Here is a 23,116-nt window from a genome sequence, read left to right as displayed (position 1 = left end):
AATAGATGAAAATACGGTGACAGCACGGTGGCGCAGTGGATTAGCCCTGCTGCCTCACAGTGCCGAGGTTCCAGGTTCAATCCCGGCTGTGGGTCACTGTCCGTGTGGAGTTTTCACATTCTCCCCGTGTTTGCGTAGGTCTCGCCTCCACAACCCAAAGATGTGCAGAGTAGATGGATTGGCCATGCTAAATTGCCCCTTAATTGGAAAAAATAAATTGGGTACTCTAAATTTATTTTAAAAATAAAAAAAAAGATGAAAATACGTTTAATACAGATATTGTATTACAGAAATAAAAATCCTGTACATGAAGCTCGAAATTTCAAATTAGAAGTTCAATTACAAAAATGTGTTTAAATATCCTAACTTGTTGATTTATATATAATACATACATATAATATAGATTGGATTTAATCTATAATACACTTTAACCTAGAATATTATGCCATCATTGTTCTGAATCTGCACGTATTTACTTCAATACGGCTGTTTCAACAGAATGTAACAACTCTTCCACAGAAATGACTTGCAGCAGTCCTACTGAAATCTCGATCCTGTTTCTGGAGGCTGAAGTCCGTTCCATCTTTTGTTACAGAGCCCCCTATCTGCTAAAGATGCTCGACAAGAAAGCAGTAATGCATGAAGGTTAGATCTGTGACTAGCTGCTAGCTTCATCATTGCGCTTTATTCAGACGGGCTCTTGTGAAGGGATTAAAGAAATAAGCAGAGATTCCAGCTGTCTCTGGCTCTACTGAAGAAACTCAAGGTGGGGATTGCCTCGGTACCTGGATTCTCAGCTCGTACCTCATTCAGGTAAATGCCTCGAGTTAGGAACTTGTCAAATGGACTATATTCCAAAACCTGTGTAGAATATACAGTGAGTTGTGGGCTAATGACTTACCACCATACATCAGAAAACCGAGGGGAATAGCGAAGTATGAAGACTAAAATGGGTAGCTTTGATTTGAGGACAGTAGGTTAACTGATGTGAAGTAATTTTGAAATTGTTCAGAGCAGTTTTTTTTAATGTATTCTATCTTGGAAAGTTTGAAGACATCCAGGCACATGCACTGCAAAAATATAGAATAAAATTCCAGCCAGCTTTAACTAAAGCTGGGAAAATGTTAAACTGCCTGGTTTTTGTATCGTTCCAAAAATACCTCCAGCTAGGCAGAAAATGTGAACCTTCTGCACTTCACCCAGATGTTTCATTCAGCTAACCTATATTATAAGTGCAGCAGACAAGTTGTGATGCTTATGTTTTAACTTCATCCTGGTTTTGTATAAATATGTAGAAATATATGCTTATAATATATATACATGTATTGTCCTGTTTTTTATTTGAACAGTTAGCGTCATGTTGCAGCAATCTGCTATGGTAGTAATGTGTAACCTGTTTATATACTAAGGTGTTATTTATATGATGTTTCGTATTCTATGTCTTTGATAAATTGCTCTGATGGATAAACTAATTTCTTAACTATGATTTATTGATTCTGCAGTCATCAGCTTACAACCAAAGTGCATATAATGAAAAAATTGGTGCACCTGTAGCTTTTGATAAGAGACAATGATGTGTTTCTAATCATGGTTCAGATTATAATGGCTTATTTATTATCAAGTGTGAAGAACATGCATTTATACTGTGTCTTATCTCGTCGTTCAGAAACATCTCAATGCATTTTACATAGAATGCAGCATATTGTGCCGTTATGGTGCTCTTTAGGTGACTGCACCAGCCTGTTGTGCACAGCAAGACTCCACAAACAGCAATTAGTCTGTTTTGGTGGTGTTGGTTGAGGGAAGAATGTTGATCAGGAGCGGAGCGGAACGGCCTGCCTTCTTTGAATAGTGATGTGGGATCTTTGGTATTTGCTGGAAACGGGAGATAGAAAAAGAATGGCACTTCCAACGATGCAGCATTTCCTCAGTGCTTCAATGATGTGGCAGTTTAGGTTATGTACTTAACTCCTGAAGTGGGGCTTGAACCCACAATCTTTGTGACACAATCATCTAACTGAGCTAAGTGACATGATGTGGTTTGGCATGAGTTAAGGTTGCAATGCATCTTAGCTCCAGAACGATAATTTTATTGATTGAAGCAAAAATATAAAATGAATGTGAAAAGTGTGCTGTAGCAGTCAATGTAATGGCATCTTGTCACATTGGAGCATTATTACATTTTCAATGAATCTTGGTGAGTCAAGGAACAAAAAGGAGCTGCTTTGGGTCTTTAAGAAAATATTAAACTATGGATTCCTCTACCTGTGAGTTGTAGTACAATTGTAAATGGATTCTTCATAAGAGTGCATGATTTCAGAACAGCGCACATAGAGGTAAAGGGTTTATTCTTTGTATCACATTCTTCTGAACACATATCAAAAGAAAATTTTTAACCCCTAATTTTGACACTTGGACAGGGATTGTCCAGATAGAAGCAAATGGTAAATTATCCGGCTCCCCACAGCATGAAAGACACCAAAACACAGCAAATATACTGCACAAAAGGAGGCCATTTGGCCCATTGTGTCAGTGCCAGCTGTAAAAGAACCATCAAGCTTAATTCCGCTTCTCAACTCTCGTTCTGCAGCTCTGTAAGTTCTAATACTTCAAGTGCATATGTTGCATGTGCACATAAATATGAAAAGGTTTTTTCCAACATTAAAAATTGGGAGATTTAGGGCTGGATTTTGAGCTGAGACACCCCCTCCCCTTCGGCATAAAGGGCAGGGAGGGCCTATACTCACTTACCCTGTTGCAGCCATTAACAACCGCCTGGCTGTTAACTGGCTGGAGGTGAGACCTCCGCTCCCATTGGACAGGAAGTTCTGCCTCAGAAAGCACTGGCCAAACAAATGGTCGGCAGCTCTCTCGTCCCAGTAGCAGCACTGGGAGCAATGGCCACTGCTGGAACAGCAGCAAATCTCAGAGGGCAACAAGCTGTGATGGTGAGTCCAGAGTTTTGCCGGGGAAGGCTAGCAGACACTGCTGCACGGCATGGGAAATGGGGAACCTGGGCAGACAGGACAGTGGGCAGGGTAAAAGTTAGCGGTGGGACGGACTGAATACCTTGGGGGTGGCCTCTCCTCTGAAGTATCAAAGATTAACGTTGAACATGTTAATAGGCAGTCTACATCATCAGCGATGCAAGATCTCATGAAAACTGAGCTTGCTGAGTTCTTCTTATGCCCTTCAAACCATAAGACGTAGGAGCTGAAGTAGGCCACTCGCCCCATCGAGTCTGCTTCGCCATTCGATGAGATCATGGCTGATCTGATATAATCCTCAACCCAACTTTCCATCCTTATCCCCATAACCCTTGATTCCCTTACTAATTAAAAATCTGTCTAGCTCAGCCTTGAACCTAACGACCCAGCCTCGACAGTAAAGAATTCTACAGATTCACTACCCTCTGAGAGAAGAATTCCTCCTAATTTCTATCTTAACTGGGTGACCCCTTACTCTAAGATTATGCCCTCTGGTCCTGGACTCACCCAGAAGAGGAAACATCATCAGCACCTATCCTGTCAAGCTTCCTGAGAACCCTATATGTCTTAATGAGGTCACCTCTCATTCTGATAAACTCTAATGAGTACGGGCACTACCTGCTCAACCACTCCTCATAAGAAAATCCTTCCATACCCTGGATCAATCTCTTGAACCTCCTCTGGATTGCCTCCAATGGCACATATCTTTCCTTACATAAGGGGTCCAAAACTGTTCACAGTATTCAAGCTGTGGTCTAACTAGTACCTTGTATACTTTTAGTATGACATCTACTTTTATACTTCATTCCCTTTGAAATGAAGGCCAACATCCATTAGCCTTCCCAATTACCTTGTGATTTATGGACGAAGCTCCCAAATCCATCTGTGCTGCCGCTTTCTGCAGTCTTTATCTATTTAAATAATATGTTGTTCCTTTATTCTTCCTACCAAAGTAGGAAATTCTATGGAAAACCCTGTACTGTACATGGTTACTAGAATATTCAATAAAAGGTAAAGTTGACCAACAGCCTAACCTCCAGCAGTCGCAATGAATCCAGACCAAGGTCAGCTTCATCCAAGGCCACAACGAAGCTAACAGATGGTGACCGAGGAAAGCTCGATGGAAAAGTACTAAGAGCCCAGCAACTGCGAAAGCAGCAAGAGAAATGACTGCCAGACAAGGAGTTGGCATGAGTTGGCAGCTATGGGCATGGGGAATGGGAATGGGTGGGGTAGGCGAGAGGCTTTGAGTGGTGAGAGCTAGAGGGCCTATCTGTTTAACAGAATAAAAGTGACCAAGTGCCAGAGAACAGAGGCGGGGTTTTTAACCAGCCCAGCTCAGGACTCCTATGGCTATCTCCAATCTGCATCTGGTATACCAGGCCCCATTTCATCCTACACCCAACACCAGAATTAAGATATTGCCATTCAGTGCACTTCTTCCTCTGAGGCAGTTGCGGCAAGCTGAGAGGTTTTTTGGCTCACGCACCCACCTTGGGAGTGAAATTCCAGGTTTGAGTTCCAGTGCCAGCTGTATAGATTCAAAGAAACAAGTTGATTTGACATAGACTAACAATAAAGCTCAAGTTGCCCATTGTTAGGTCAGTGCTGTCCTGGTCCACCTATCCTTTATCAACTCTTCTTTCCGTAAAATATGCTTCTGATGATTCTATGATGAAGATATATAATCAGGCCGTTTCAGTAAATGGTATTTTCAACTTCCAATGTAGAGAACTAATAGTAATTTTCAGTTTAAGGGCATCATTTGCTAAAAGAAAAATCAATAAAAAGGTATTTTAACTGAAGTGTTGAAGAAAAATGTCATTACTCATTGTAGGACTTGATCTGCCAAATATAAGCTACCCAAGTTGTTTCCTGCTCTGAGCCTTAGCACCTAAGTTAAGGAGACAATACTCACTGAGATTGAGATCCCATGCAGATTGGGAACTGGGGTGAACCGATGATGGCAAATTATGTTTCTCTAGGTACTACAGTGAAATTGATGCCAACCCAAACCTGTACTGCTGACTTGAGAGATGGCAGAAACAATTGCACGTGCACCGGTCGCCACTTTGTGGTACCTCACCTGACTATTTCAGCTTCTATTGTCCTGAACCCTACCCTCCTAATTGTGGCAGTGAAGTATAGCTAGGCCATCAGGGGACTGATGGTTAAAAATAACATGGAAGTAGGGATTATGCTCAAAGCACTTTCACTTTTGACCCACTGGCTCCCCCAAACCACACTCCCTCCCAACCCTGTAATGACATGCTATCTCCTATTTCAATGGTAAGTCTGACCCTGCACAGTCTTTGGTGGGGCTTTTGTGGGCTCTAAAACCCAGAGGCCATCAGTCAAGGACAACTCAGTGCTAAGGTTCGGGATCTGAGCAATTTGTTTCTACCTCTATTCCAGTGGCATTTTTAGTTTTTGCTGATGAATGCCAAGACCATTATTGACAATGACCAATGTGAGGGACATGAAGCGAATGGGATTAGGAGCAGTGTATTGAGATGGATAGAAAAGTGGTTGGAAGACAGAAAGCAAAGAGTAGGAATAAATGGGGGGTTTCCCAATGACAGGCAGTGACTAGTGGTGTACCGCATCGATCCGTGCTCGGACCCTAGTTATTCACAGTATATATTCATGATTTAGATGAGGGAATAAAATGGAATATCTCCAAATTTGCAGATGACACAAAGCTGGGTGGGAGGGTGAGCTGCGAGGAAGATGCAGAGGTGCTTCAGTGTAATTTTGACAAGTTGAGTGAGTGGGAAAATGCTTGGCAGATGCCGTATCCTGTGGATAAATATGAGGTTATTTACTTTGGTAGCAAAAGGAGAAAGGCAGATTATTATCTGAATGGCTATGCTTTGAGTGAGGGGACTGTGCAATGAGACCTGGGTGTCCTTGTGCACCAGTCACTGAAAGTAAGCATGCAGATGCAGCAGGTGGTGAAGAAGGCAAGTGGTATGTTAGCCTTCATAGTGAGAGGATTTGAGTGCAGGAGCAGGGATGACTTGCCTCAATTATACAGGGCCTTGGTGAGACCACGCCTGGAATATTGCGTGCAGCTTTGGTCTCTTTACCTGAGGGAGGATGTTCTTGCTATAGAGGGAGTGCAGAGGAGGTTTACCAGACTGATTACTAGAATGGAGGGAATAATGTATGAGTTGGTTAGGATTGTATTAGGAGTTAAGAAGAATAAGGGGATCTCATAGAAACCTATAAAATTGTAACAGGACTATAGGTGTAGGAAGGATGTTCCCGATAGTGGGGAAGTCCAGAACTAGGTCACGGTCTAAGGATATGGGGTAAATCATTTAGGAATAAGATGAGAAATGTCTTCACCCAGAGAATGGTGAGCCTATGGAATTTGATATACCACAGGAAACATTTGGGGCCGAAATATTGAAAGTTTTCAAGAAGGAGTTAGCTATAGCTTTTGGGGCTAAAGGGACCAAAGGATATGTGGGGAAAGCAGTAACAGTTGACTGAATTGGATGATCAATCATGATCATAATGAATGATGGAGCAGGCTTGAAGGGCTGAATGGCCTACTCCTGCTCCTATTTTCTATGTTTCTATGAAAGGAGACTTGGTTGTTTGCAGGGTTGCTTTTTATTGGTGATATTGGGGGGGTGTGGGGGCAGAGACTTGAGGCACAAAGGTTTTTTACATCAAGTTGTAAGATAGGTGGACTGGTGGAACCTAAGCACTTAATCAGGGCATCAAGGGCAGCATAGTCAGAGTCATGACGGTGCATGAGGCCATTCAGTCTATCTAGTCCATTCTGGTTTTCAGTCAGTCCCATTCTCCTGCTCCATCCCTATAGCTCTGAAATGTTATGCTCTAAGCTTATGGTGCAGTGCTCACATCAAGCTCCTCTTCTTCCTTTTCTTGCTCAGAAGCCAATAAGAGAGTCTATATGCCATAGAAGCCCTACAGTGCAGAAGGAGACCATTCGGCCCATTGATTCTGCACCAACTGTCTGAAATAGCACCGTACCTAGACTCACTCACCGACCCAGTCCCTGTAGCCCGACCTAACCTGCACATTTGGACTGTGGAGGAAACAAAAGGACCTCGAGAAAATTCATGGGAAGAAAGAGAAAAGTCTACACACAAACTCACCCAAGGCCGCAATTGAATCCAGGTTCATGGCACTGTGAGGCAACAGTGCTAACCATGCCACTCTGTCCTCTGCCACTCTCAGCTTCTATTAGGTCTAAACTTTTCTGCGGTGCAATTTTGTGCAGAGTACAGCACACCGTGACCCTTCTGGAGATCCTTGACAGTGCCTACTGAGGACCATCTCCAATTCTCTTCAGCCACCTGAATCACATCTTCACCGGGCTGATGGTTTGTTTACTAACACATCTAGTTGGTCCATATGACATTGACTATAGTGCTCCTGCGTCTCATTCCACAGGTTTCAGGGAGAGTTATAATCAGCTACGTTTTAAGAGGGTATTCCTTAAATCAGAGAAACCAGGCATTATCTCTTCATCAACGTGTGAAAAGGTCAGGGACTGTTGGTACTGCAGGATGAAAGCATCACCGCAGCTTCCCAGGGATCTTGCATAAATTTGCATGAAGAGCTCCTTGTGGTTGCAAATCGGCCACACAGAGTGGAACCTTTTGTGGTTCACGAACACTCATGGGCGATCAGGAGTGTCCTAATTTCCACTGTTGATGATGTCCTGAACCTTTGTAATGCCATCCTGAGAGGCCACTCTTCCTGACTGGCAGAATTGCAGAAAAGCTAAACATAATTGGTGGCCCTGGCAAACAAGCCAGGATGCGATTGCAATCGAAAGGGTGGTGATTCACCAGCATGTTTCCTGGGCTAGAGTTTTTCAGCCATGAAGAGAGGCTGCATAGGGTGGGATTGTTTTCTTTGGAGCAGAGAAGGCTGAGGAGGAACCTGATTGAGGTGCAGAAAATCATGAGGGACATAGTTCAGGTGGATAGGAAAGAACGAGGAATTTGAGGGTTCAATAACCAGGGAGCATAGGTTTAATGTGAGGGGCAGGAGATTTTGAGGGGATTTGAGAAAAAAACATTTTCACCCAGAGGGCGGTGGGAATCTGGAACTCACTGCCTATAAGTGTGGCAGAGATGAGAATCCCTCACAATATTTAAGAAGCATTTAGATGTGTACTTGAAATGCCTGAGCATGCAAGGTAACAGACCAAGTGCTGGAAAATGGGATTCGAATAGATAGGTACTTGGTGACCAGCACAGACACGGTGTGCCGAAGGGCTTCTTTCCATGCTGTAAAACTCTATGTCTAGTCTTCACCTGTCTTTTGAAGTTGTGGCCAACCAGCTGTCCTACACAGGTCTCCAGATGGAACCAGAATCAAAAATGCAGGTGCTGGTGACTTTGGTACTGGTAACGCATGGTCAACAGGACCAGCTGGCAGCAGACTTTGTTCCAGCATGCTGAAAATGGCTGCCCACTACCTGAAATTACACCTTCAGCTTCCTGACTCTCTGTTGTCCATACAGCACGGTAGCACAAGTGGCAAGCACTGTGGCTTCACAGCGCTGGGTCACTGTCTGTGCGGAGTCTACACGTTCTCCCCGTGTCTGCGTGGGTTTCCTCCGGGTGCTCTGGTTTCCTCCCACAGTCCAAAGATGTGCAGGATTGGCCATGCTAAATTGACCAAAAACAGGTTAGGAGGGGTTATTGGGTTACGGGGATAGGGTGCAATTGAGGGCTTAAGTGGGTCGGTGCAGACTCGATGGGCCGAATGGCCTCCTTCTGCACTGTATGTTCTATGTACATGTTGATGATACTTATCCTTTGCCCATAGACCCTGTGGAACCCCATCCTCCAATCAGCTGCATCTCCGGCTGCACCCCTCTCTCCTCTGGAACAGCGGTTCTGTGAGCTGTTGGATCTATTGTTGGTCACCTTGGCCATCAGAGGCTCAATCTAACACAATGTAAACAACATCCATTCTGATCAATAGGCCACAACCCCAAGGAACGACCAGGCCTCAAAACGTGTTGGAAAAAGTGCCTGAAGTAACCACTCAACAATAGTACAGTGAATCAAACCCATTCCCAATAGCAGCTGAGAAAGTAAATCTGAATACTGATTCCTGGGGCAGACGCGGCTCGCTGGCGAAATTTTCTGGTTCACCGCTGTGTGTTCCATTTTGCGTTTGCCTTTCCCACCGCTGGGTGTTGCCTTCAGCGGGGCCAGATGATCCCACCAGCAGGAAGGGCCAGAAAATCCCACCCTTAGTACTTTTTGGCTTCTTTTCGAGAATGCTTCAGCCTCTTCAATTGCCACTGTGCATCATCTTGCCTTCACTATCTAGGAGGTCCAACAAACTTGTGGACCTGATTTAAAGTCTAAAAATGGCGACTATTATTGCTCTAATTGAGTGATTTACAAATGTTGGTTAGTGACCCGCCTCTCAGGGGAATTGATCTCGCGATGCCGCTGTGTTTAGCACTGCTGCCTCACAGCGCCAGGGGTTTGATTCCGGCCTTGGGTGACTGTGTGGAGTTTGCACATTGTTCCAGTGTCTGCGTGGGTTTCCTATGGGTGCTGCAGTTTCTTCCCATAGTCCAAAGATTTACAAGTGGATTGGTCTTGTTAATTGCCCCTTAGAATTCAAAGGTGTCCAGGTTAGGTGGGGTTATGGATATAGGGCGGGGGGGGGGGGGGTGTTGGCCTAGGTAGGGTGCTCTTTCAGAGGGTCAGTGCAGACACGATGGGCCGAATGGCCTCCTTCTGCACCATAGGGATTCTATGGATTCACACGACCTAAAGTGCTCCAGTAAAATTCAGGTCAGCAGATTAGAGCCAGCTTCCCACTTGTTCACATTTTGCTGATTTTAACCCTCATTTGTGCCAAACCCATCCAGTCGTCCAAGTTAAAATTCCCTGCTGAGACTCTGAAAAAGTATTAAGTACAGCAGGGTTTCAATCCAAGCCACTAACTTACTTTTATCAATGATGCACAGAACGAACCTCTTCGTCGTTAAGTTCAAAGGGACTGGCACAACTCTGCTTCACCAGATCACATTGAAAGTGCAAAGGCTTTAAAGGAATATTTTCGTGGAATATCTGACCCTCCGCATTTACCAAAAATTCCTGAAGTAAATACAGAAACTTGGGTACATTTATTTTACTCTTTATTCATCAAACTATGTCCCATTGTATGAGGATGAAGGTGACCGTTGAAGGGTTACGTTTCCTGGGTGTGTCATACGGTTATTCAACCTTGAGATGAATGCTTCCCGATCTTCAGCATTGAGACATGTCTTGGCACAAATAGAATCTGAATTAAGTTTACCATCCCCCCAAAGATAAGGACCGACTGTTCTCATAACATTTTACTGTCAGTGCACACTATAACACCGAAGTTGGAGGCAGTAATGGATTTTGGCCTCCAGCTTAAGTCGAGCTCTCCAATATTATTTTCAAGTGTGGTTACGCTCTTTCGGAGCTTAGAACATAGAACAGTACAGCACAGAACAGGCCCTTCGGCCCTCCATGTTGTGCCGAGCCATGATCACCCTACTCAAACCCACGTAACCACCCCATACCCGTAACCCAATAACCCCCCCTTAACCTTACTTTATTAGGACACTACGGGCAATTTAGCATGGCCAATCCACCTAACCCGCACATCTTTGGACTGTGGGAGGAAACCGGAGCACCCGGAGGAAACCCACGCACACACGGGGAGGACGTGCAGACTCCGCACAGACAGTGACCCAGCCGGGAATCGAACCTGGGACCCTGGAGCTGTGAAGCATTTATGCTAACCACCATGCTACCGTGCTGCCCACTAAGAAGCTGCCGTGCTTCTTGTTCAAATTGCAGCACAGGACAGTGATTTCAGGATTGAGGACTAATAAACTTACCGAGTAAGTTAATTTTTAATTGTAGATGTTTCCCAGGGCACCTGATATATCCTCATGTTTTATTTCCTTCAACATGGAACTCAATGTTCCTGTCCTATTTTGTCGTGAAAACTCAAACCAAAGAATCGTTTGGCCAACTTTAGTGACCTTTCGGATTGTGGAAACAGGTCAGTGGGCTTGGTGATTCAATCTTTCCTTGTCCTAACTTCCAAGCTGTGTGCCTGAAGGCAAAGGACTGTAACTATAAATTGGTCTTGAGCATTCGCACAGAACAAATGATAGTCTATCAGCAGCTTGTTTTATTTTCTATGTGAATTTCAAGAAAGCTTAGACGCCAAAAGCTCTGTTATGTGAAAATGTCTTATGCTCTGTCTGCATCTCACAGCTTAAGTCTTTCCCCTGGCATTTTGGACTGAAATATTCTGTGTTCAGATTATAATGATGTACGGTGTTCTCTAAGGTGGCAATGTAGCACGGTAGCATGGTGGTTAGCACAGATGCTTCACAGCTCCAGGGTTCCAGGTTCGATTCCCGGCTGGGTCACTGTCTGTGCGGAGTCTGCACGTCCTCCCCGTGTGTGCGTGGGTTTCCTCCGGGTGCTCTGGTTTCCTCCCACAGTCCAAAGATGTGCGGGTTAGGTGGATTGGCCATGCTAAATTGCCCGTAGTGTCCTAAAAAATAAGGTTAACGGGGGGTTGTTGGGTTATGGGTATAGGGTGGATACGTGGGTTTGAGTAGGGTGATCATTGCTCGGCACAACATCGAGGGCCGAAGGGCCTGTTCTGTGCTGTACTGTTCTATGTTCTATGTTCTAATGTATCCAGTGCAATAAAAAACAAAAAATAGAGTTAACCTTCTCACAAAAGAGGGCCAATTTCCACTTTTCTAGTGCCTTATTTAAATATGAGAATGAGGTATCTCACTTCTCCATGATGGGGCACTCGGGAACCATGACATCTGCCAGTGTAAAATGATGGATGGCACATGCTCATGTGTTTAGGATATTAAGGGTGGGATTCTCAGAAAATGGGGCTATGTCCCCAGACTTGCGGGAAAACCGGCATCGACGACTCTGTGTCAACGACTCCCAAATTGAGGTATTCTCACCTTTCTAGGGGGCTAGGTTGCCACCAGAGTCGTTCCCACTGCTCCAGCCAGCGGCGAAGGGCCAGCGCGAGTTCACAAATGCGCGGAACGGCTGGTGTGATCTCGCGCATGCGCAGACCGGCCGGCGCATTTCCGTGCATGGGCGGGGGTTCTCTTCTCCGCTCCGGCCCTGGGGCAATATGGCGGAGCCCTACAAGGGGCCCGGCGCAGAGGAAAGAAGGACCCCACGATACCAGCCCACCCGCAGGATCGGTAGGCCCCAATCGCGGGCCAGGCCACCATTGGGTTCCCCCCCCGGGGTCAGATCCCCCCGTGCCCCCCCCTCCCCCCCCCTGCAGGACTGCACCCACACACTTACCTGCCAGGTCCCGCCGTGCATGTGGTAAGTAATTCACGCCGACGGGACTGGGAAAAACTAGACGGCAACTCGGCCCATTGGGGTCCGGAGAATCGCCGGGGCGGCCACTGTCAATGGCCCCCAACCGGCGTGGCAGGAATCCTGCCGGCCCCCGAAAAACAGCGCTGCAGAATAGGGCAGCTGGCGTCGGGGCGGTGGGGTGGGATTCATGCCTCCCCCCCGAGGATTCTCCGACCAAGCGCAGGGTTGGAGAATCCCAGCCTAAGTCTTTACCACATGCAACCCTCTCCCACCCATTGTGACGGATCAAGGCCAATATTTCAGCAAAGAAATTATCCATTTATGGAACGATCCATCTGGAGATGAATGAATCTGTTTTTATTGATTAATTCAATTCAAATGAAAATAATATTCTGGTACAGCGCATGAGTAACTTGAGAAATTATGCAGTAAGTGTAGGGAGTAAAAAGGAGACTTTGAACCATTGGTTTTCAAAGCAAGGAGTTTTCATTGCATTATTCCCAAGTATACTGCTTGACTTACTGCTTGACATTGATTGCTATGATCCGTCAACAACTTTATTTATCATGTGTGTACCAGGATGGTAGAAGACAAACTACTTGGACCTTGGTCTTTCGTCATCTGACCATTTCTATGTTCATATGTATCGTTATCTTTTCGACTCGCGTTTTACGATAATTTTAACTATGGAGCAGCAATCAGAGTCAGATTGCCACTGTGGTCTGAGTTACTTACCTGGAGATCCAGCCAGTCCATTCTACCCTGACCTTCCGGCTCAGGCCGGTCGGGAACTGTGTCGCCCAGCGCTCTCCAGTTGCCTTTACCTGAGGGCTGGAGAATCGGAGGTAAGGAAGCCACGCCCAATTTCCTGCTGCAACTATTGCCATATAGCAGTTTAAAGGTACAGCCACCTTCAGAGGCCATGGAAAATGTAGGTTTGTGAGGTAAATGGGGAGCATCACAGAGACGTGGCTGCAAGGGGATCAGGGCTGGGATCTAAATATCCAAGGATATGTGTCCTATCAAAAGGACAGGCAGATGGCCAAAGGGGGCGGGGTTGCAGTGTTCATAAAGAATGAAGTTAAATCGATAGCAAGGAGCAATGTAGGATCAGAAGGCATAAAATCTCTGTGGGTAGAGTTGAGGAATCACAAAGGTAAATAGACCCTGATGGGAGTTATGTACAGGCACCCTTGCAGTAGTTAGGATGTGGGGCAGAAAATAAATCAGGAGTTAGAGAAGGCATGTATAAAAGGCAATATTGCAATAATCATGGAGGACTTCAATATGCAGGTGGACTGGGAAAACCAGGTTGATAGTGGATCCCAAGAAAAGGAATTTTTGTCCAAGAGATGGTTGTTTGGAGCAGCTTGTGACAGAGCCTACTAGGGAACAGGCAATTCTGGATTTGGCGATGTATAATGAGGTAGACTTGACATAGACATAGAATTTACAGTGCAGAAGGAGGCCATTCGGCCCATCGAGTCTGCACCGGCTCCTGGAAAGAGCACCCTCCCCAAGGTTAACACCTCCACCCTATCCCCATAACCCAGTAACCCCACCCAACACTAAGGGCAATTTATCATGGCCAATCCACCTAACCTGAAACCGGAAACCGGAGCATCCGGAGGAAACCCACGCACACACGGGGAAGATGTGCAGACTCCAAACAGACAGTGACCCAAGCTGGAACCAAACCTGGGACCCTGGAGCTGTGAAACGATTGTGCTATCCACAATGCTACCGTGCTGCCCTAGGGACTTGCTTAGTCCCTTGCTTAGCTTAAGCACTTGCTGAGGGAACAAGGTGAAGGAACCCTTCAGGAGCAGTGACCACACTATGATAGAATTTGCCCTGGAGTTTGAGAGGGAGAAGATGCAATCAGATGTAACGGTATTACAATTAAATAAGGGTAACTACAAAGACATGAGGGAGGAGCTGGCCAGGGTTGATTGGAAAAGGAGCCCAGCAGGGAAGACAGTGGAACAGCAATGGCAGGCTTTTTTTGGGAGTTATTTGGGAGGCACTACAGAAATTCATCCCAAGGAGGAGGAAACATGCTAAGGGGAGGACAAGGCATCCATGGTTGACGAGGGAAGTCAAGGAAAGCATGAAAACAAAAGAAAAAGCATACAAAGTGGTGAGGTTAGTGAGAAGCCAGAAGATTGGGAAGCCTTTAAAAGTGAGCAGAGACAACTAAAAAAAGCAATAAAGGGGAGAAGATGAAATATGAGTGCAAGCTAGTTAGTAATGTAAAGGAAGATAGGAAGAGTTCTTTTCAATATATAAAAGGAAAGAGAGAGGCAAAAATAGACATTGGACCACTGGAAAATGTGGTTGGAGAAGTAATAATAGGAAACAAAGAAATGGCAGAGGAACTGAATAGTTACTTTATATTAGTCTTCATGGTGGAAGACACCAGTGGGATGCCTGAGCTCCAGGAGATTCAGGGATCAGAGGTGAGTGCAGTGACCATCACTAAGGAGAAGGTTCTTGGGAAACTGAAAGGTCTGAAGGTGGACAAATCAGCTGGACCGGATGGACTACACCCGAGGGTTCTAAAAGAGGTAGCTGAGGAGATTGTGGAGGCATTGGTGGTGATCTTTCAGGAATCACTGGAGGCAGGAAGTGTCGCAGAGGACCAGAAAGTGGCTAATGTAACACTGCTGTTTAAGAAGGGAGGGAGGCAGAAGACGGGAAATTATAGGCTGGTTGGCCTGACGTTGGTCATTGGTAAGATTTTAGAGTCCAGTATTGAAGATGAAATCGCGGAGTACTTGGAAGTGCATGATAAAATAGGACTGAGTCAGCACAGCTTTGTCAAGGGGAGGTCATGTCTGACAAATCTTTTGGAGTTCTTTGAAGAAGTAACAAGGAAGTTAGACAAAGGAGAACCTATGTACGTGATTTATTTAGATTAGGATTTGGATTAGGGTTAGGGTTAGGGTTAGGGAAAGCCTTTGACAAGGAAACTGTTGAATAAGTTAAGAGCCCATGATGTTAAGGGTAAGCTCCTGGCATGGATAGAGGATTGGCTGACTGGCAGAAAGCAGAGAGTGGGGATAAAGGGGCATTTTTCGGGGTGACTAGTGGTGTGCCTCAGGGGTCGGTGCTGGGACCACAACTTTTCACAATATACATTAATGATCTGGAAGAAGGAACTGAAGGCACTGTTGCTTAGTTTGCAGATTATACAAAGATCTGTAGAGGGACAGGTAGTATTGAGGAAGCAAGGGGACTGCAGTAGGACTTGGACTGGTGAGGAGAGTGGGCAAAAAAGTGTACAATGTGGAAAAGTGGAGGTCATGCACTTTAGAAGGCAAAATGGAGGTATAGACTATTTTCTAAATGGGGACATGCTCAGGAAATCAGAAGAACAAAGGGACTTGGGAGTTCTTGTTCACGATTCTCTTAAGGTTAATGTGCAGGTTCAATCGGTAGTTAGCAAGGCAAAAGCAATGTTAGCATTCATGTCGAGAGGGCTAGAGTACAAGACTAGGGATGTACGTCTGAGGCTGTATAAGGCTCTGGTCAGACCCCATTTGGAGTATTTGTGAGCAGTTTTGGGCCCCCTATCTAAGGAAGGAAGTGCTGGCCTTGGAAATGGTCCAGAAGAGGTTCACAAGAATGATCCCTGGAATGAAGAGCTTGTCGTATGAGGAACGGTTGAGGACTCTGGGTCTGTACTCTGGAGTTTAGAAGGATGAGGGTGGATTGTATTGAAACTTACAGGATAATAGAGTGGATGTGGAGAGGATGTTTCCACTAGTAGGAAAACTAGAAGCAGAGGACACAATCTCAGACAAAAGGGACGATTCTTTAAAACAGAGATTAGGAGGAATTTCTTCAGCCAGAGGGTGGTGAATCTGTTGAACACTTTGTCGCAGAAGGCTGTGGTGGCCAAATCACTGAGTGTCTTTAAGACAGAGATAGATAGGTTCTTGATTAATAAAGGGATCAGGGGTTATGGGGAGAAGGCAGGAGAATGGGGATGAGAAAAATATCAGCCATGATTGAATGGCGGAGCAGGTTCGATGGGCTGTGGCCTAATTCTGCTCCTATGTCTTATGGCCTTATGGTCTAATGATTGGTGGAGTGGGGGGCAGGGTGGCCAGCTAGTCAGTGCGGGGAAGGGGGGGGGGGGGGTCAGGTTGGTCAGGATAGTGGTCTTGTTGGGAGGGGGTCAGAGGTCATTCCATTAAGGCATCAATCCTTTAATTACCCAGTAATTAGAAGTGGTTTTAATTCTTCAAACTATTTCTGGGTAAGTAATACCGTAAGACAGTCTTAAACATCTGAAGTTTGTGATTTAAATCATACTTTGCTGCAGTTCTGAATGCAGGGCAATTACCCGATGGAGGTGTGAACTCCCTGGGCAATGGCTGGGAAATCTTTTCCTGGGGACTCCTGCAGCGGTGCTGGGGTGAATAAAGAACAAAGAAAAGTACAGCACAGGAATAGGCCCTTCGGTCCTCCAAGCCTATGCCAACCATGCTGCCCGACTAAACTAAAATCTTCTACACTTCCTGGATCCGTATCCCTCTATTCCCATCCTATTCATGTATTTGTCAAGATGCCCCTTAAACGTTACTATCGTCCCTGCTTCCACCACCTCCTCCGGCAGCGAGTTCCAGGCACCCACTACCCTCTGTGTAAAAAACCTTGCCTCGTACATCTCCTCTAAACCTTGCCCCTCGCACCTTAAACCTATGCCCCCTAATAATTGACCCCTCTACCCTGGGGAAAAGCTTCTGACTATCCACTCTGTCTATGTCCTTCATACTTTTGTGGACAAAAGGGTGGTTTCCTCAGCACAACTTTGGGGGCATCCCCCAGGGAGCTCGGAAATTACAGGGCTATAAGCATTAACCGCATCCATCATTTATTCTGCTCGGAAGAGTTTTAAAGAGCATTTATTGATTAATGCAGGTTTCTGAACTGCCAGTCCTTTCTGATAAGGTCGAGACACTTTCCTCCCAAGCATGAAAGCATGTGAATGGTAGCCCACTGTGACATCTGGCCGCATGCGCAACCTCAAACCTAATAGATTACTGCGTCTGGAAGTAGCGACAAGCTAACAAAGGAAAAATAACGTGCTTCACATCTGTGTACCTGCATGAGGGCTAATATTTTATGGAGAATTAACCACTTATGTCATGGCTGACATAACTTGCTGTATGGTGCCTATGAGTCATCTGACCATTGGCTGTGCAATCTGCGTTCCACAAGCTGCTGTGATCCACTATTTATAATCTGACACTTGCAATATTAGCACAATCAAATATCAAATGTGAAATGTTGCCAGTTACTGATGGTGACAGTTTATCAAACCACAAGGTCTATTGTAATGCTTCAAAAGGTCATGAGTTTTCCTGAAGAGAGCATATTTTATTATGTACAATATAGAACAACTCTGCACGCAAGACGTTAATATCAGCATCACAAAGTGTGTTACCATGACGCATGGTGTTATATCATTTACTTCTGTCTTTAACAGACTGTGGCCTCCAAATTGGGTCACTTAGTGGCACTCACAGGGCCTCCTGAGGCCCCCAGAGCGGCATGCAGGAAATACAACCACGCTCCTGACTGGGAGTGCTGCTTACCACACTCAATCAGAACAAAGAAGACACATCCTTAGCCCACATCAGAAGCAGCTGTTAGGGCAATTGATATCCAAATAAAGGCCCCAGTGCCTGATTCAGATACCAACTACAACACTTGTTTACCCCATGTTAACCAGTGGTTAAGACCCTCACTCCAGATTTCTAAGACTGTGCGCTGAGTTTGGGTTTGGGCAGACTTTGGCTCGGTGCTTGGTGTTATTATTGTGGCACTCAGCCAGAGTCCTTGCCAACAGACTTGAGCCATCTTGAGGGCTGATGCCTCAATTACATTAAACTGGTGAGATGCAGGTTCTATTCTGGATACCCAGGCACAGCCCGCCAGTTGAAAAAGGGTGAAAGAGTTGGTTGGGGGGGAGAGGGAAGAGGTGCTGTATTGTTATTTAATTTGTAGAGCGGTGAACTATATCTCCCTACACCATGCTATACCTCCCAGGGTGTCACGTTCTCTGTTGCAATGCAATTATGTAGCCAGTTACTATGTATCAATCTATCAGTCTGTCAGCCGCAAGGGGAACTTAAACACATTCAATGAAGCTCCAGAATTTTGAGTCTAAAGTGTGATTATTTCTAACTTATGGGAACCAAAACACACCACATGGTGGCAGCCGGGTGTCCTTGTGTAAAAACCCAACATTTTAAACTAATTTAATGTTAAATTTCATTGAAAATTAACCGAAATTATTTCCGGAGAAAGAGGGAAACTGAATGAATTATGTGAAAATGAAATAGCCAATATATGTTCAGCTCCAGCCCATGGTAAATTGAGAGGCGGATGATGTTGTGAAGACATTTGAGAAGTTTAAATTAATAAGTGTGGATCGACATTCAGTAGCTTTCTAAAATGCACTGGTGAATAGGAAAGTGTGGGCAGGAGAGGAAGGGTTGGATTTGTTTAATGGCTGACAGTTGACAGCTGAATAAAGATAGAATAGAAATCGAGACAAACCTTTTGAAACATTCAGCACACATCTCCAGCCAAAGACAAGTCATCGGATCTACCAATCTGAATTTCGAGGCCTGAGGCAGGAATCGGGTGAGCCTGTTGACAATGTCATAACATGATTAAAAAATGCAGCCAGAAAATAAATGTAAATTTTTATTTTTTTTAAATAAATTTAGATTACCCAATTATTTTTTCCAATTAAGGGTCAATTTAGCGTGGCCAATCCACCTACTCTGCACATTTTTGGGTTGTGGGGGCGAAACCCACGCAGACACGGGGAGAATGTGCAAACTCCACACGGACAGTGACCCAGAGCCGGGATCGAACCTGGGAAATAAATGTAAATTTAAGGGTACAGATGAAAGATTGCTAGATCAGCTTATTTGGGGCTCTGCACATCCTAAATTGCACAAAGAACTGATTAAAAAGGACAAACTCACAATATCACAGGCTGTAGACACTGCAAAAGACTGAGCACCCAAATGGCTAGCCTTTCAGTCAAGTCAAGAGAAAGGCAGCGGGTTGATTCAGTGAACCAGCAACAAAAGAATGCACACCAGAAGGGGAGATATGGACAACCACAAGTTCACAGATTGAGGCAATGTCCTCCTGCAAAGCGATCAAACTGCAGAGCTTGTGGACAGTCAAATCACTGAGAAAACATGTGCAGAACAAAGATAGTTATAGAGTTACATAGAACATAGAATATACAGTGCAGAAGGAGGCCATTCGGCCCATCGAGTCTGCACCGACCCACTTAAGCCCTCACTTCCACCCTATGCCTGTAACCCACGAACCCCTCCTAACCTTTTTGGTCACTAAGGGCAATTTATCATGGCCAAGCCACCTAACCTGCACGTCTTTGGACTGTGGGAGCAAACCGGAGCACCCGGAAGAAACTCACGCAGACACGGGGAGAACGTGCAGACTCCACACAGATAGTGACCCAGTGGGGAATCAAACCTGGGACCCTGGCTCTGTGAAGCCACTGTGCTAACCACTTGTGCTACCGTGCTGCCCAGATCAGAGGCAGAGCAACAGGATGAATGAGAAGTTAAAGAACCAAAACATCCGTACCCTGGAAAATGACAATGGATTTGAAGACACAATAGGCATAGGAACCATGCAACTACATGAAATGGCTGGTTCCCATACAAAACAAATCCACACATCTACTCCGACTAGAATAGAGTGACCATAAATCTGAAGCTTGATACCAGAAGGCAGTGTAACATCATCCTGCTCAAACTGTACCAGAAGGTCTTATCCAAAAATTTGGAAGCAACTGGGCATCACGGAAAGGTGATCTGAATCACCATTTTGGGGGAACAGATTTAACAGCTAGAAACAACCCAAATTAGAGGGGCACACTAAAGAAAAAGATGTTAACTATATGTTTACGTCATTGTTACAGATGGACTGAGCGGTTGTGAAGATTGGCAGCTTACCTTGATCAAACATGAGATGAAGGGGATGACACTGAGGGTTGAAGGCAGTACACTCATAGAAAAGTGCACCCCAATCAGAAGCAAGGAAGATCTGGAATAAATGTACCCTGAGTGTTTTGACGGGAGAGTCGGATACTTTAAAGATTTTGAGTTTCACATCTGACCCGCCGATGAGACCAGTGATTCACTCCCCCACATAAAATTACCAATAGAACTAAAGGAAAGTTTAAAAGAGAACACCAAGGCATGGAGGAAAAGAAGGTCATCACCACAGTCTCCGAGTCTATATTTTGGGTAAACACCTTCCTAGTGAGAAGGGACGAATAGGATGGCGGACACAAGAGGTGAAGAAACGTCAGCCATACCCGAAAGAGGGACCAACAAGCCGCACATGGAGCTCCCCCTCGCCGGAGGATGGATGGAGGGAGTTACTGATCAGTGAGCTAAGGGAGCTCAAGGAAGAGATAAAGACCGACATTACAGCGGTGGTCAGGATGGAGGTCGTGGAGGCCCTGGCCAACGTGCAGGTGGCCCTGGACTAGGCAGAGAGACAACTGGAGGCCCAGGGGAACACCATCAAGCCGCAACTGATCAGAGCACCTAGATCGTCGTCGTAGAGATGGAGATAGCAAGGTTGGTGGCAACTCAGGGAAGTCTAAAGGGGAAAATAGAGGACCAGGAGAACTGGTCGTGGTGCCAGAACCTAAGGATAGTGGGTCTGCCGAATGGAACCGAGGGCAGGGACTCCACGGACAATGTGGCCCAGATGCTGGGAAACATGGTGGAAAGGGACAACTTCCCCAACCCGACAAAGATAGACAGATCCCACAGGTCGCTATGGCTGACATCCAAGGCCGGAGAGCAGCGGAGGGCGATAATCGCAAAAATGCACAGGTACCAGGCTTGGGAAATAATCCTCTGCTGGTCAAGCAAACAACTGAAACTGGGAAGGACACCAGATCAGGGTATAACAAGACATTGGGGCAGACCTGGCCTAGCGCCGGGCGGAGTTCAACAGATCTAAGACATCCCTGTGCAAAACCAAGGTGAAATTTGAGATGCTGTATCCGTGCAAACTATGGGTCACTGATGTGTTGGGTAAGCTGGGTCTGCGAGGACTGCGTTTACTGCAGTAATGAGAGAGACAGGCTTCCAACACTTGAAGAATGGTGTGAAGAACATGACATGGTGTGAACCCGCTGCACAAGATTCAGGAGTTTGCAGGCCCGAGCACTGAGCAGGGAAGCTCTGTTGGTTCCTACAATTTCAAAACGCAGGGTTGCTTTTGAAGAACGATGGGATACCGTAAGCTGGCATGAGCCACTGGCAACAATGGCATCGCCATTGTAGTCGAGAAGCTGGCAGGCCAGTGGAAGAATGCTTGGCTTGAGGCGGATGGTGTCAAGGTCAGACTTTGAAATGAGATTCGCTGAAGCGCCGGTGTCCAGCCTGAAGCGTATGCGAGCCTTGTTGACCGTAAGGGTGGCACACCACTCGTCGTCCAGATCAATGCTCATCACTGAGAGTTGTTTCACCTTCTTTGCTGAAAGCAGCGTATGCTTGGTGATGATGCCCACCCGGAATGGGGATATGAGGCCCTCGGTGTCGGGATTTGGAAGCATGTCGGAGTCGGAGTCTGCAACAGGTTGCTGTACTGATCGGACGTTCCTTCGCTGTGGTTGGGATCGCTGTGTGTTGGGCAGTTGAGCAGATCTGCACAGGGTTGCGTAGTGGCCAAGCTTGCCACACTGGAGACAGCGTCGAGATTTCGTGGGACATTGCCGCTTTAAATGGGCGGAGCCACAGTTGTTACACGTCATGGCACCGAATGACCCTGGGTGACAGAGAGCGTTGTGTAGGGTCCAGAGTCGGTCCACTTGTGCACTGGCGCATGTACCTCGGGATAGGGCATAGGGGGGCTCGGGGCGATACAAATCTCGTAATTATAGGTGGAGAGCTCGATTCTCCACCTCAAGATTTTATCATTTTTGATCTTGCCCCGCTGTGTGTTGTTGAATATGAAGGCTACCGACCGTTGGCCAGTGAGGAGAGTGAATCTCCTGCCGGCAAGGTAATGCCTCCAATGTCGCACAGCTTCTACAATGGCTTGGGCCTCCTTCCCGACGGAGGAGTGACCAATTTCGGAGGCATCGAGGGTGCGTGAAAAGAATGCCACGGGCCTGCCTGCCTGGTTGAGGGTGGCGGCCAGAGTGACGTTTGATGCATCGCACTCGACTTGGGAGTGTCTCCTCGCGGCATCGCGGCCTTGGCGATGTCGGCCTTGAAATGGTTGAAGGTCTGGTGAGCCTCGGCCGTCAGTGGGAAAACGGTGGAGTGAATGAGTGGACGGGCCTTGTCTGCATAATAAGGGACCCACTGGGCGTAGTATGAGAAGAACCCCAGGCATGGTTTGAGGGCCTTGGGGCAATGGGGGAGAGGGAGTTCCACGATTGGAAGTAAACTGTGGTTTTAATAGTCTTACAACTGAGCCAGCCTGCGACCAGAGGAACTGAGAGCAGGCTTACGGCTGCAGCACTTTATACTTCCGATTAGTGGGAGGAGCCATGGGCGGAGACATGGGCGGAGCCAAGGGTGAAGCCCAGCACAAACTCCTCATCTCCCCCTATGGGCAGAGCCGCACAACGGCTCACATATAGAGCCCACAAGGACATAATACAACGCAATGCAATACAGTGTGAATTACAATGCAGTATAATTCACCAGATTCACCCCC

The 23,116-nt window shown here is 46.1% G+C and overlaps 1 protein-coding gene across 2 annotated transcripts in view; it reads left to right on the top strand.

Moving 5' to 3' along the window:
- Positions 1 to 666: 666 nt before the first annotated feature.
- The window catches only part of LOC119952392 (5-hydroxytryptamine receptor 2A-like), a 344,511-nt gene continuing 322,061 nt past the window's right edge, over positions 667 to 23,116 (top strand). For both annotated transcript variants that reach the window (XM_038776111.1, XM_038776110.1), the window contains exon 1: positions 667 to 813. The gene's annotated coding sequence lies outside the window, so the exon portion shown is untranslated. The remainder of the gene's footprint in view (positions 814 to 23,116) is intronic.

Source organism: Scyliorhinus canicula, chromosome 17 (genome assembly GCF_902713615.1).
Source record: "Scyliorhinus canicula chromosome 17, sScyCan1.1, whole genome shotgun sequence".
NCBI classification, from domain to species: Eukaryota; Metazoa; Chordata; class Chondrichthyes; order Carcharhiniformes; family Scyliorhinidae; genus Scyliorhinus; species Scyliorhinus canicula.
Note: the sequence above shows the minus strand (reverse complement) of the source record. Positions and strands in the feature narration are given on the sequence as shown.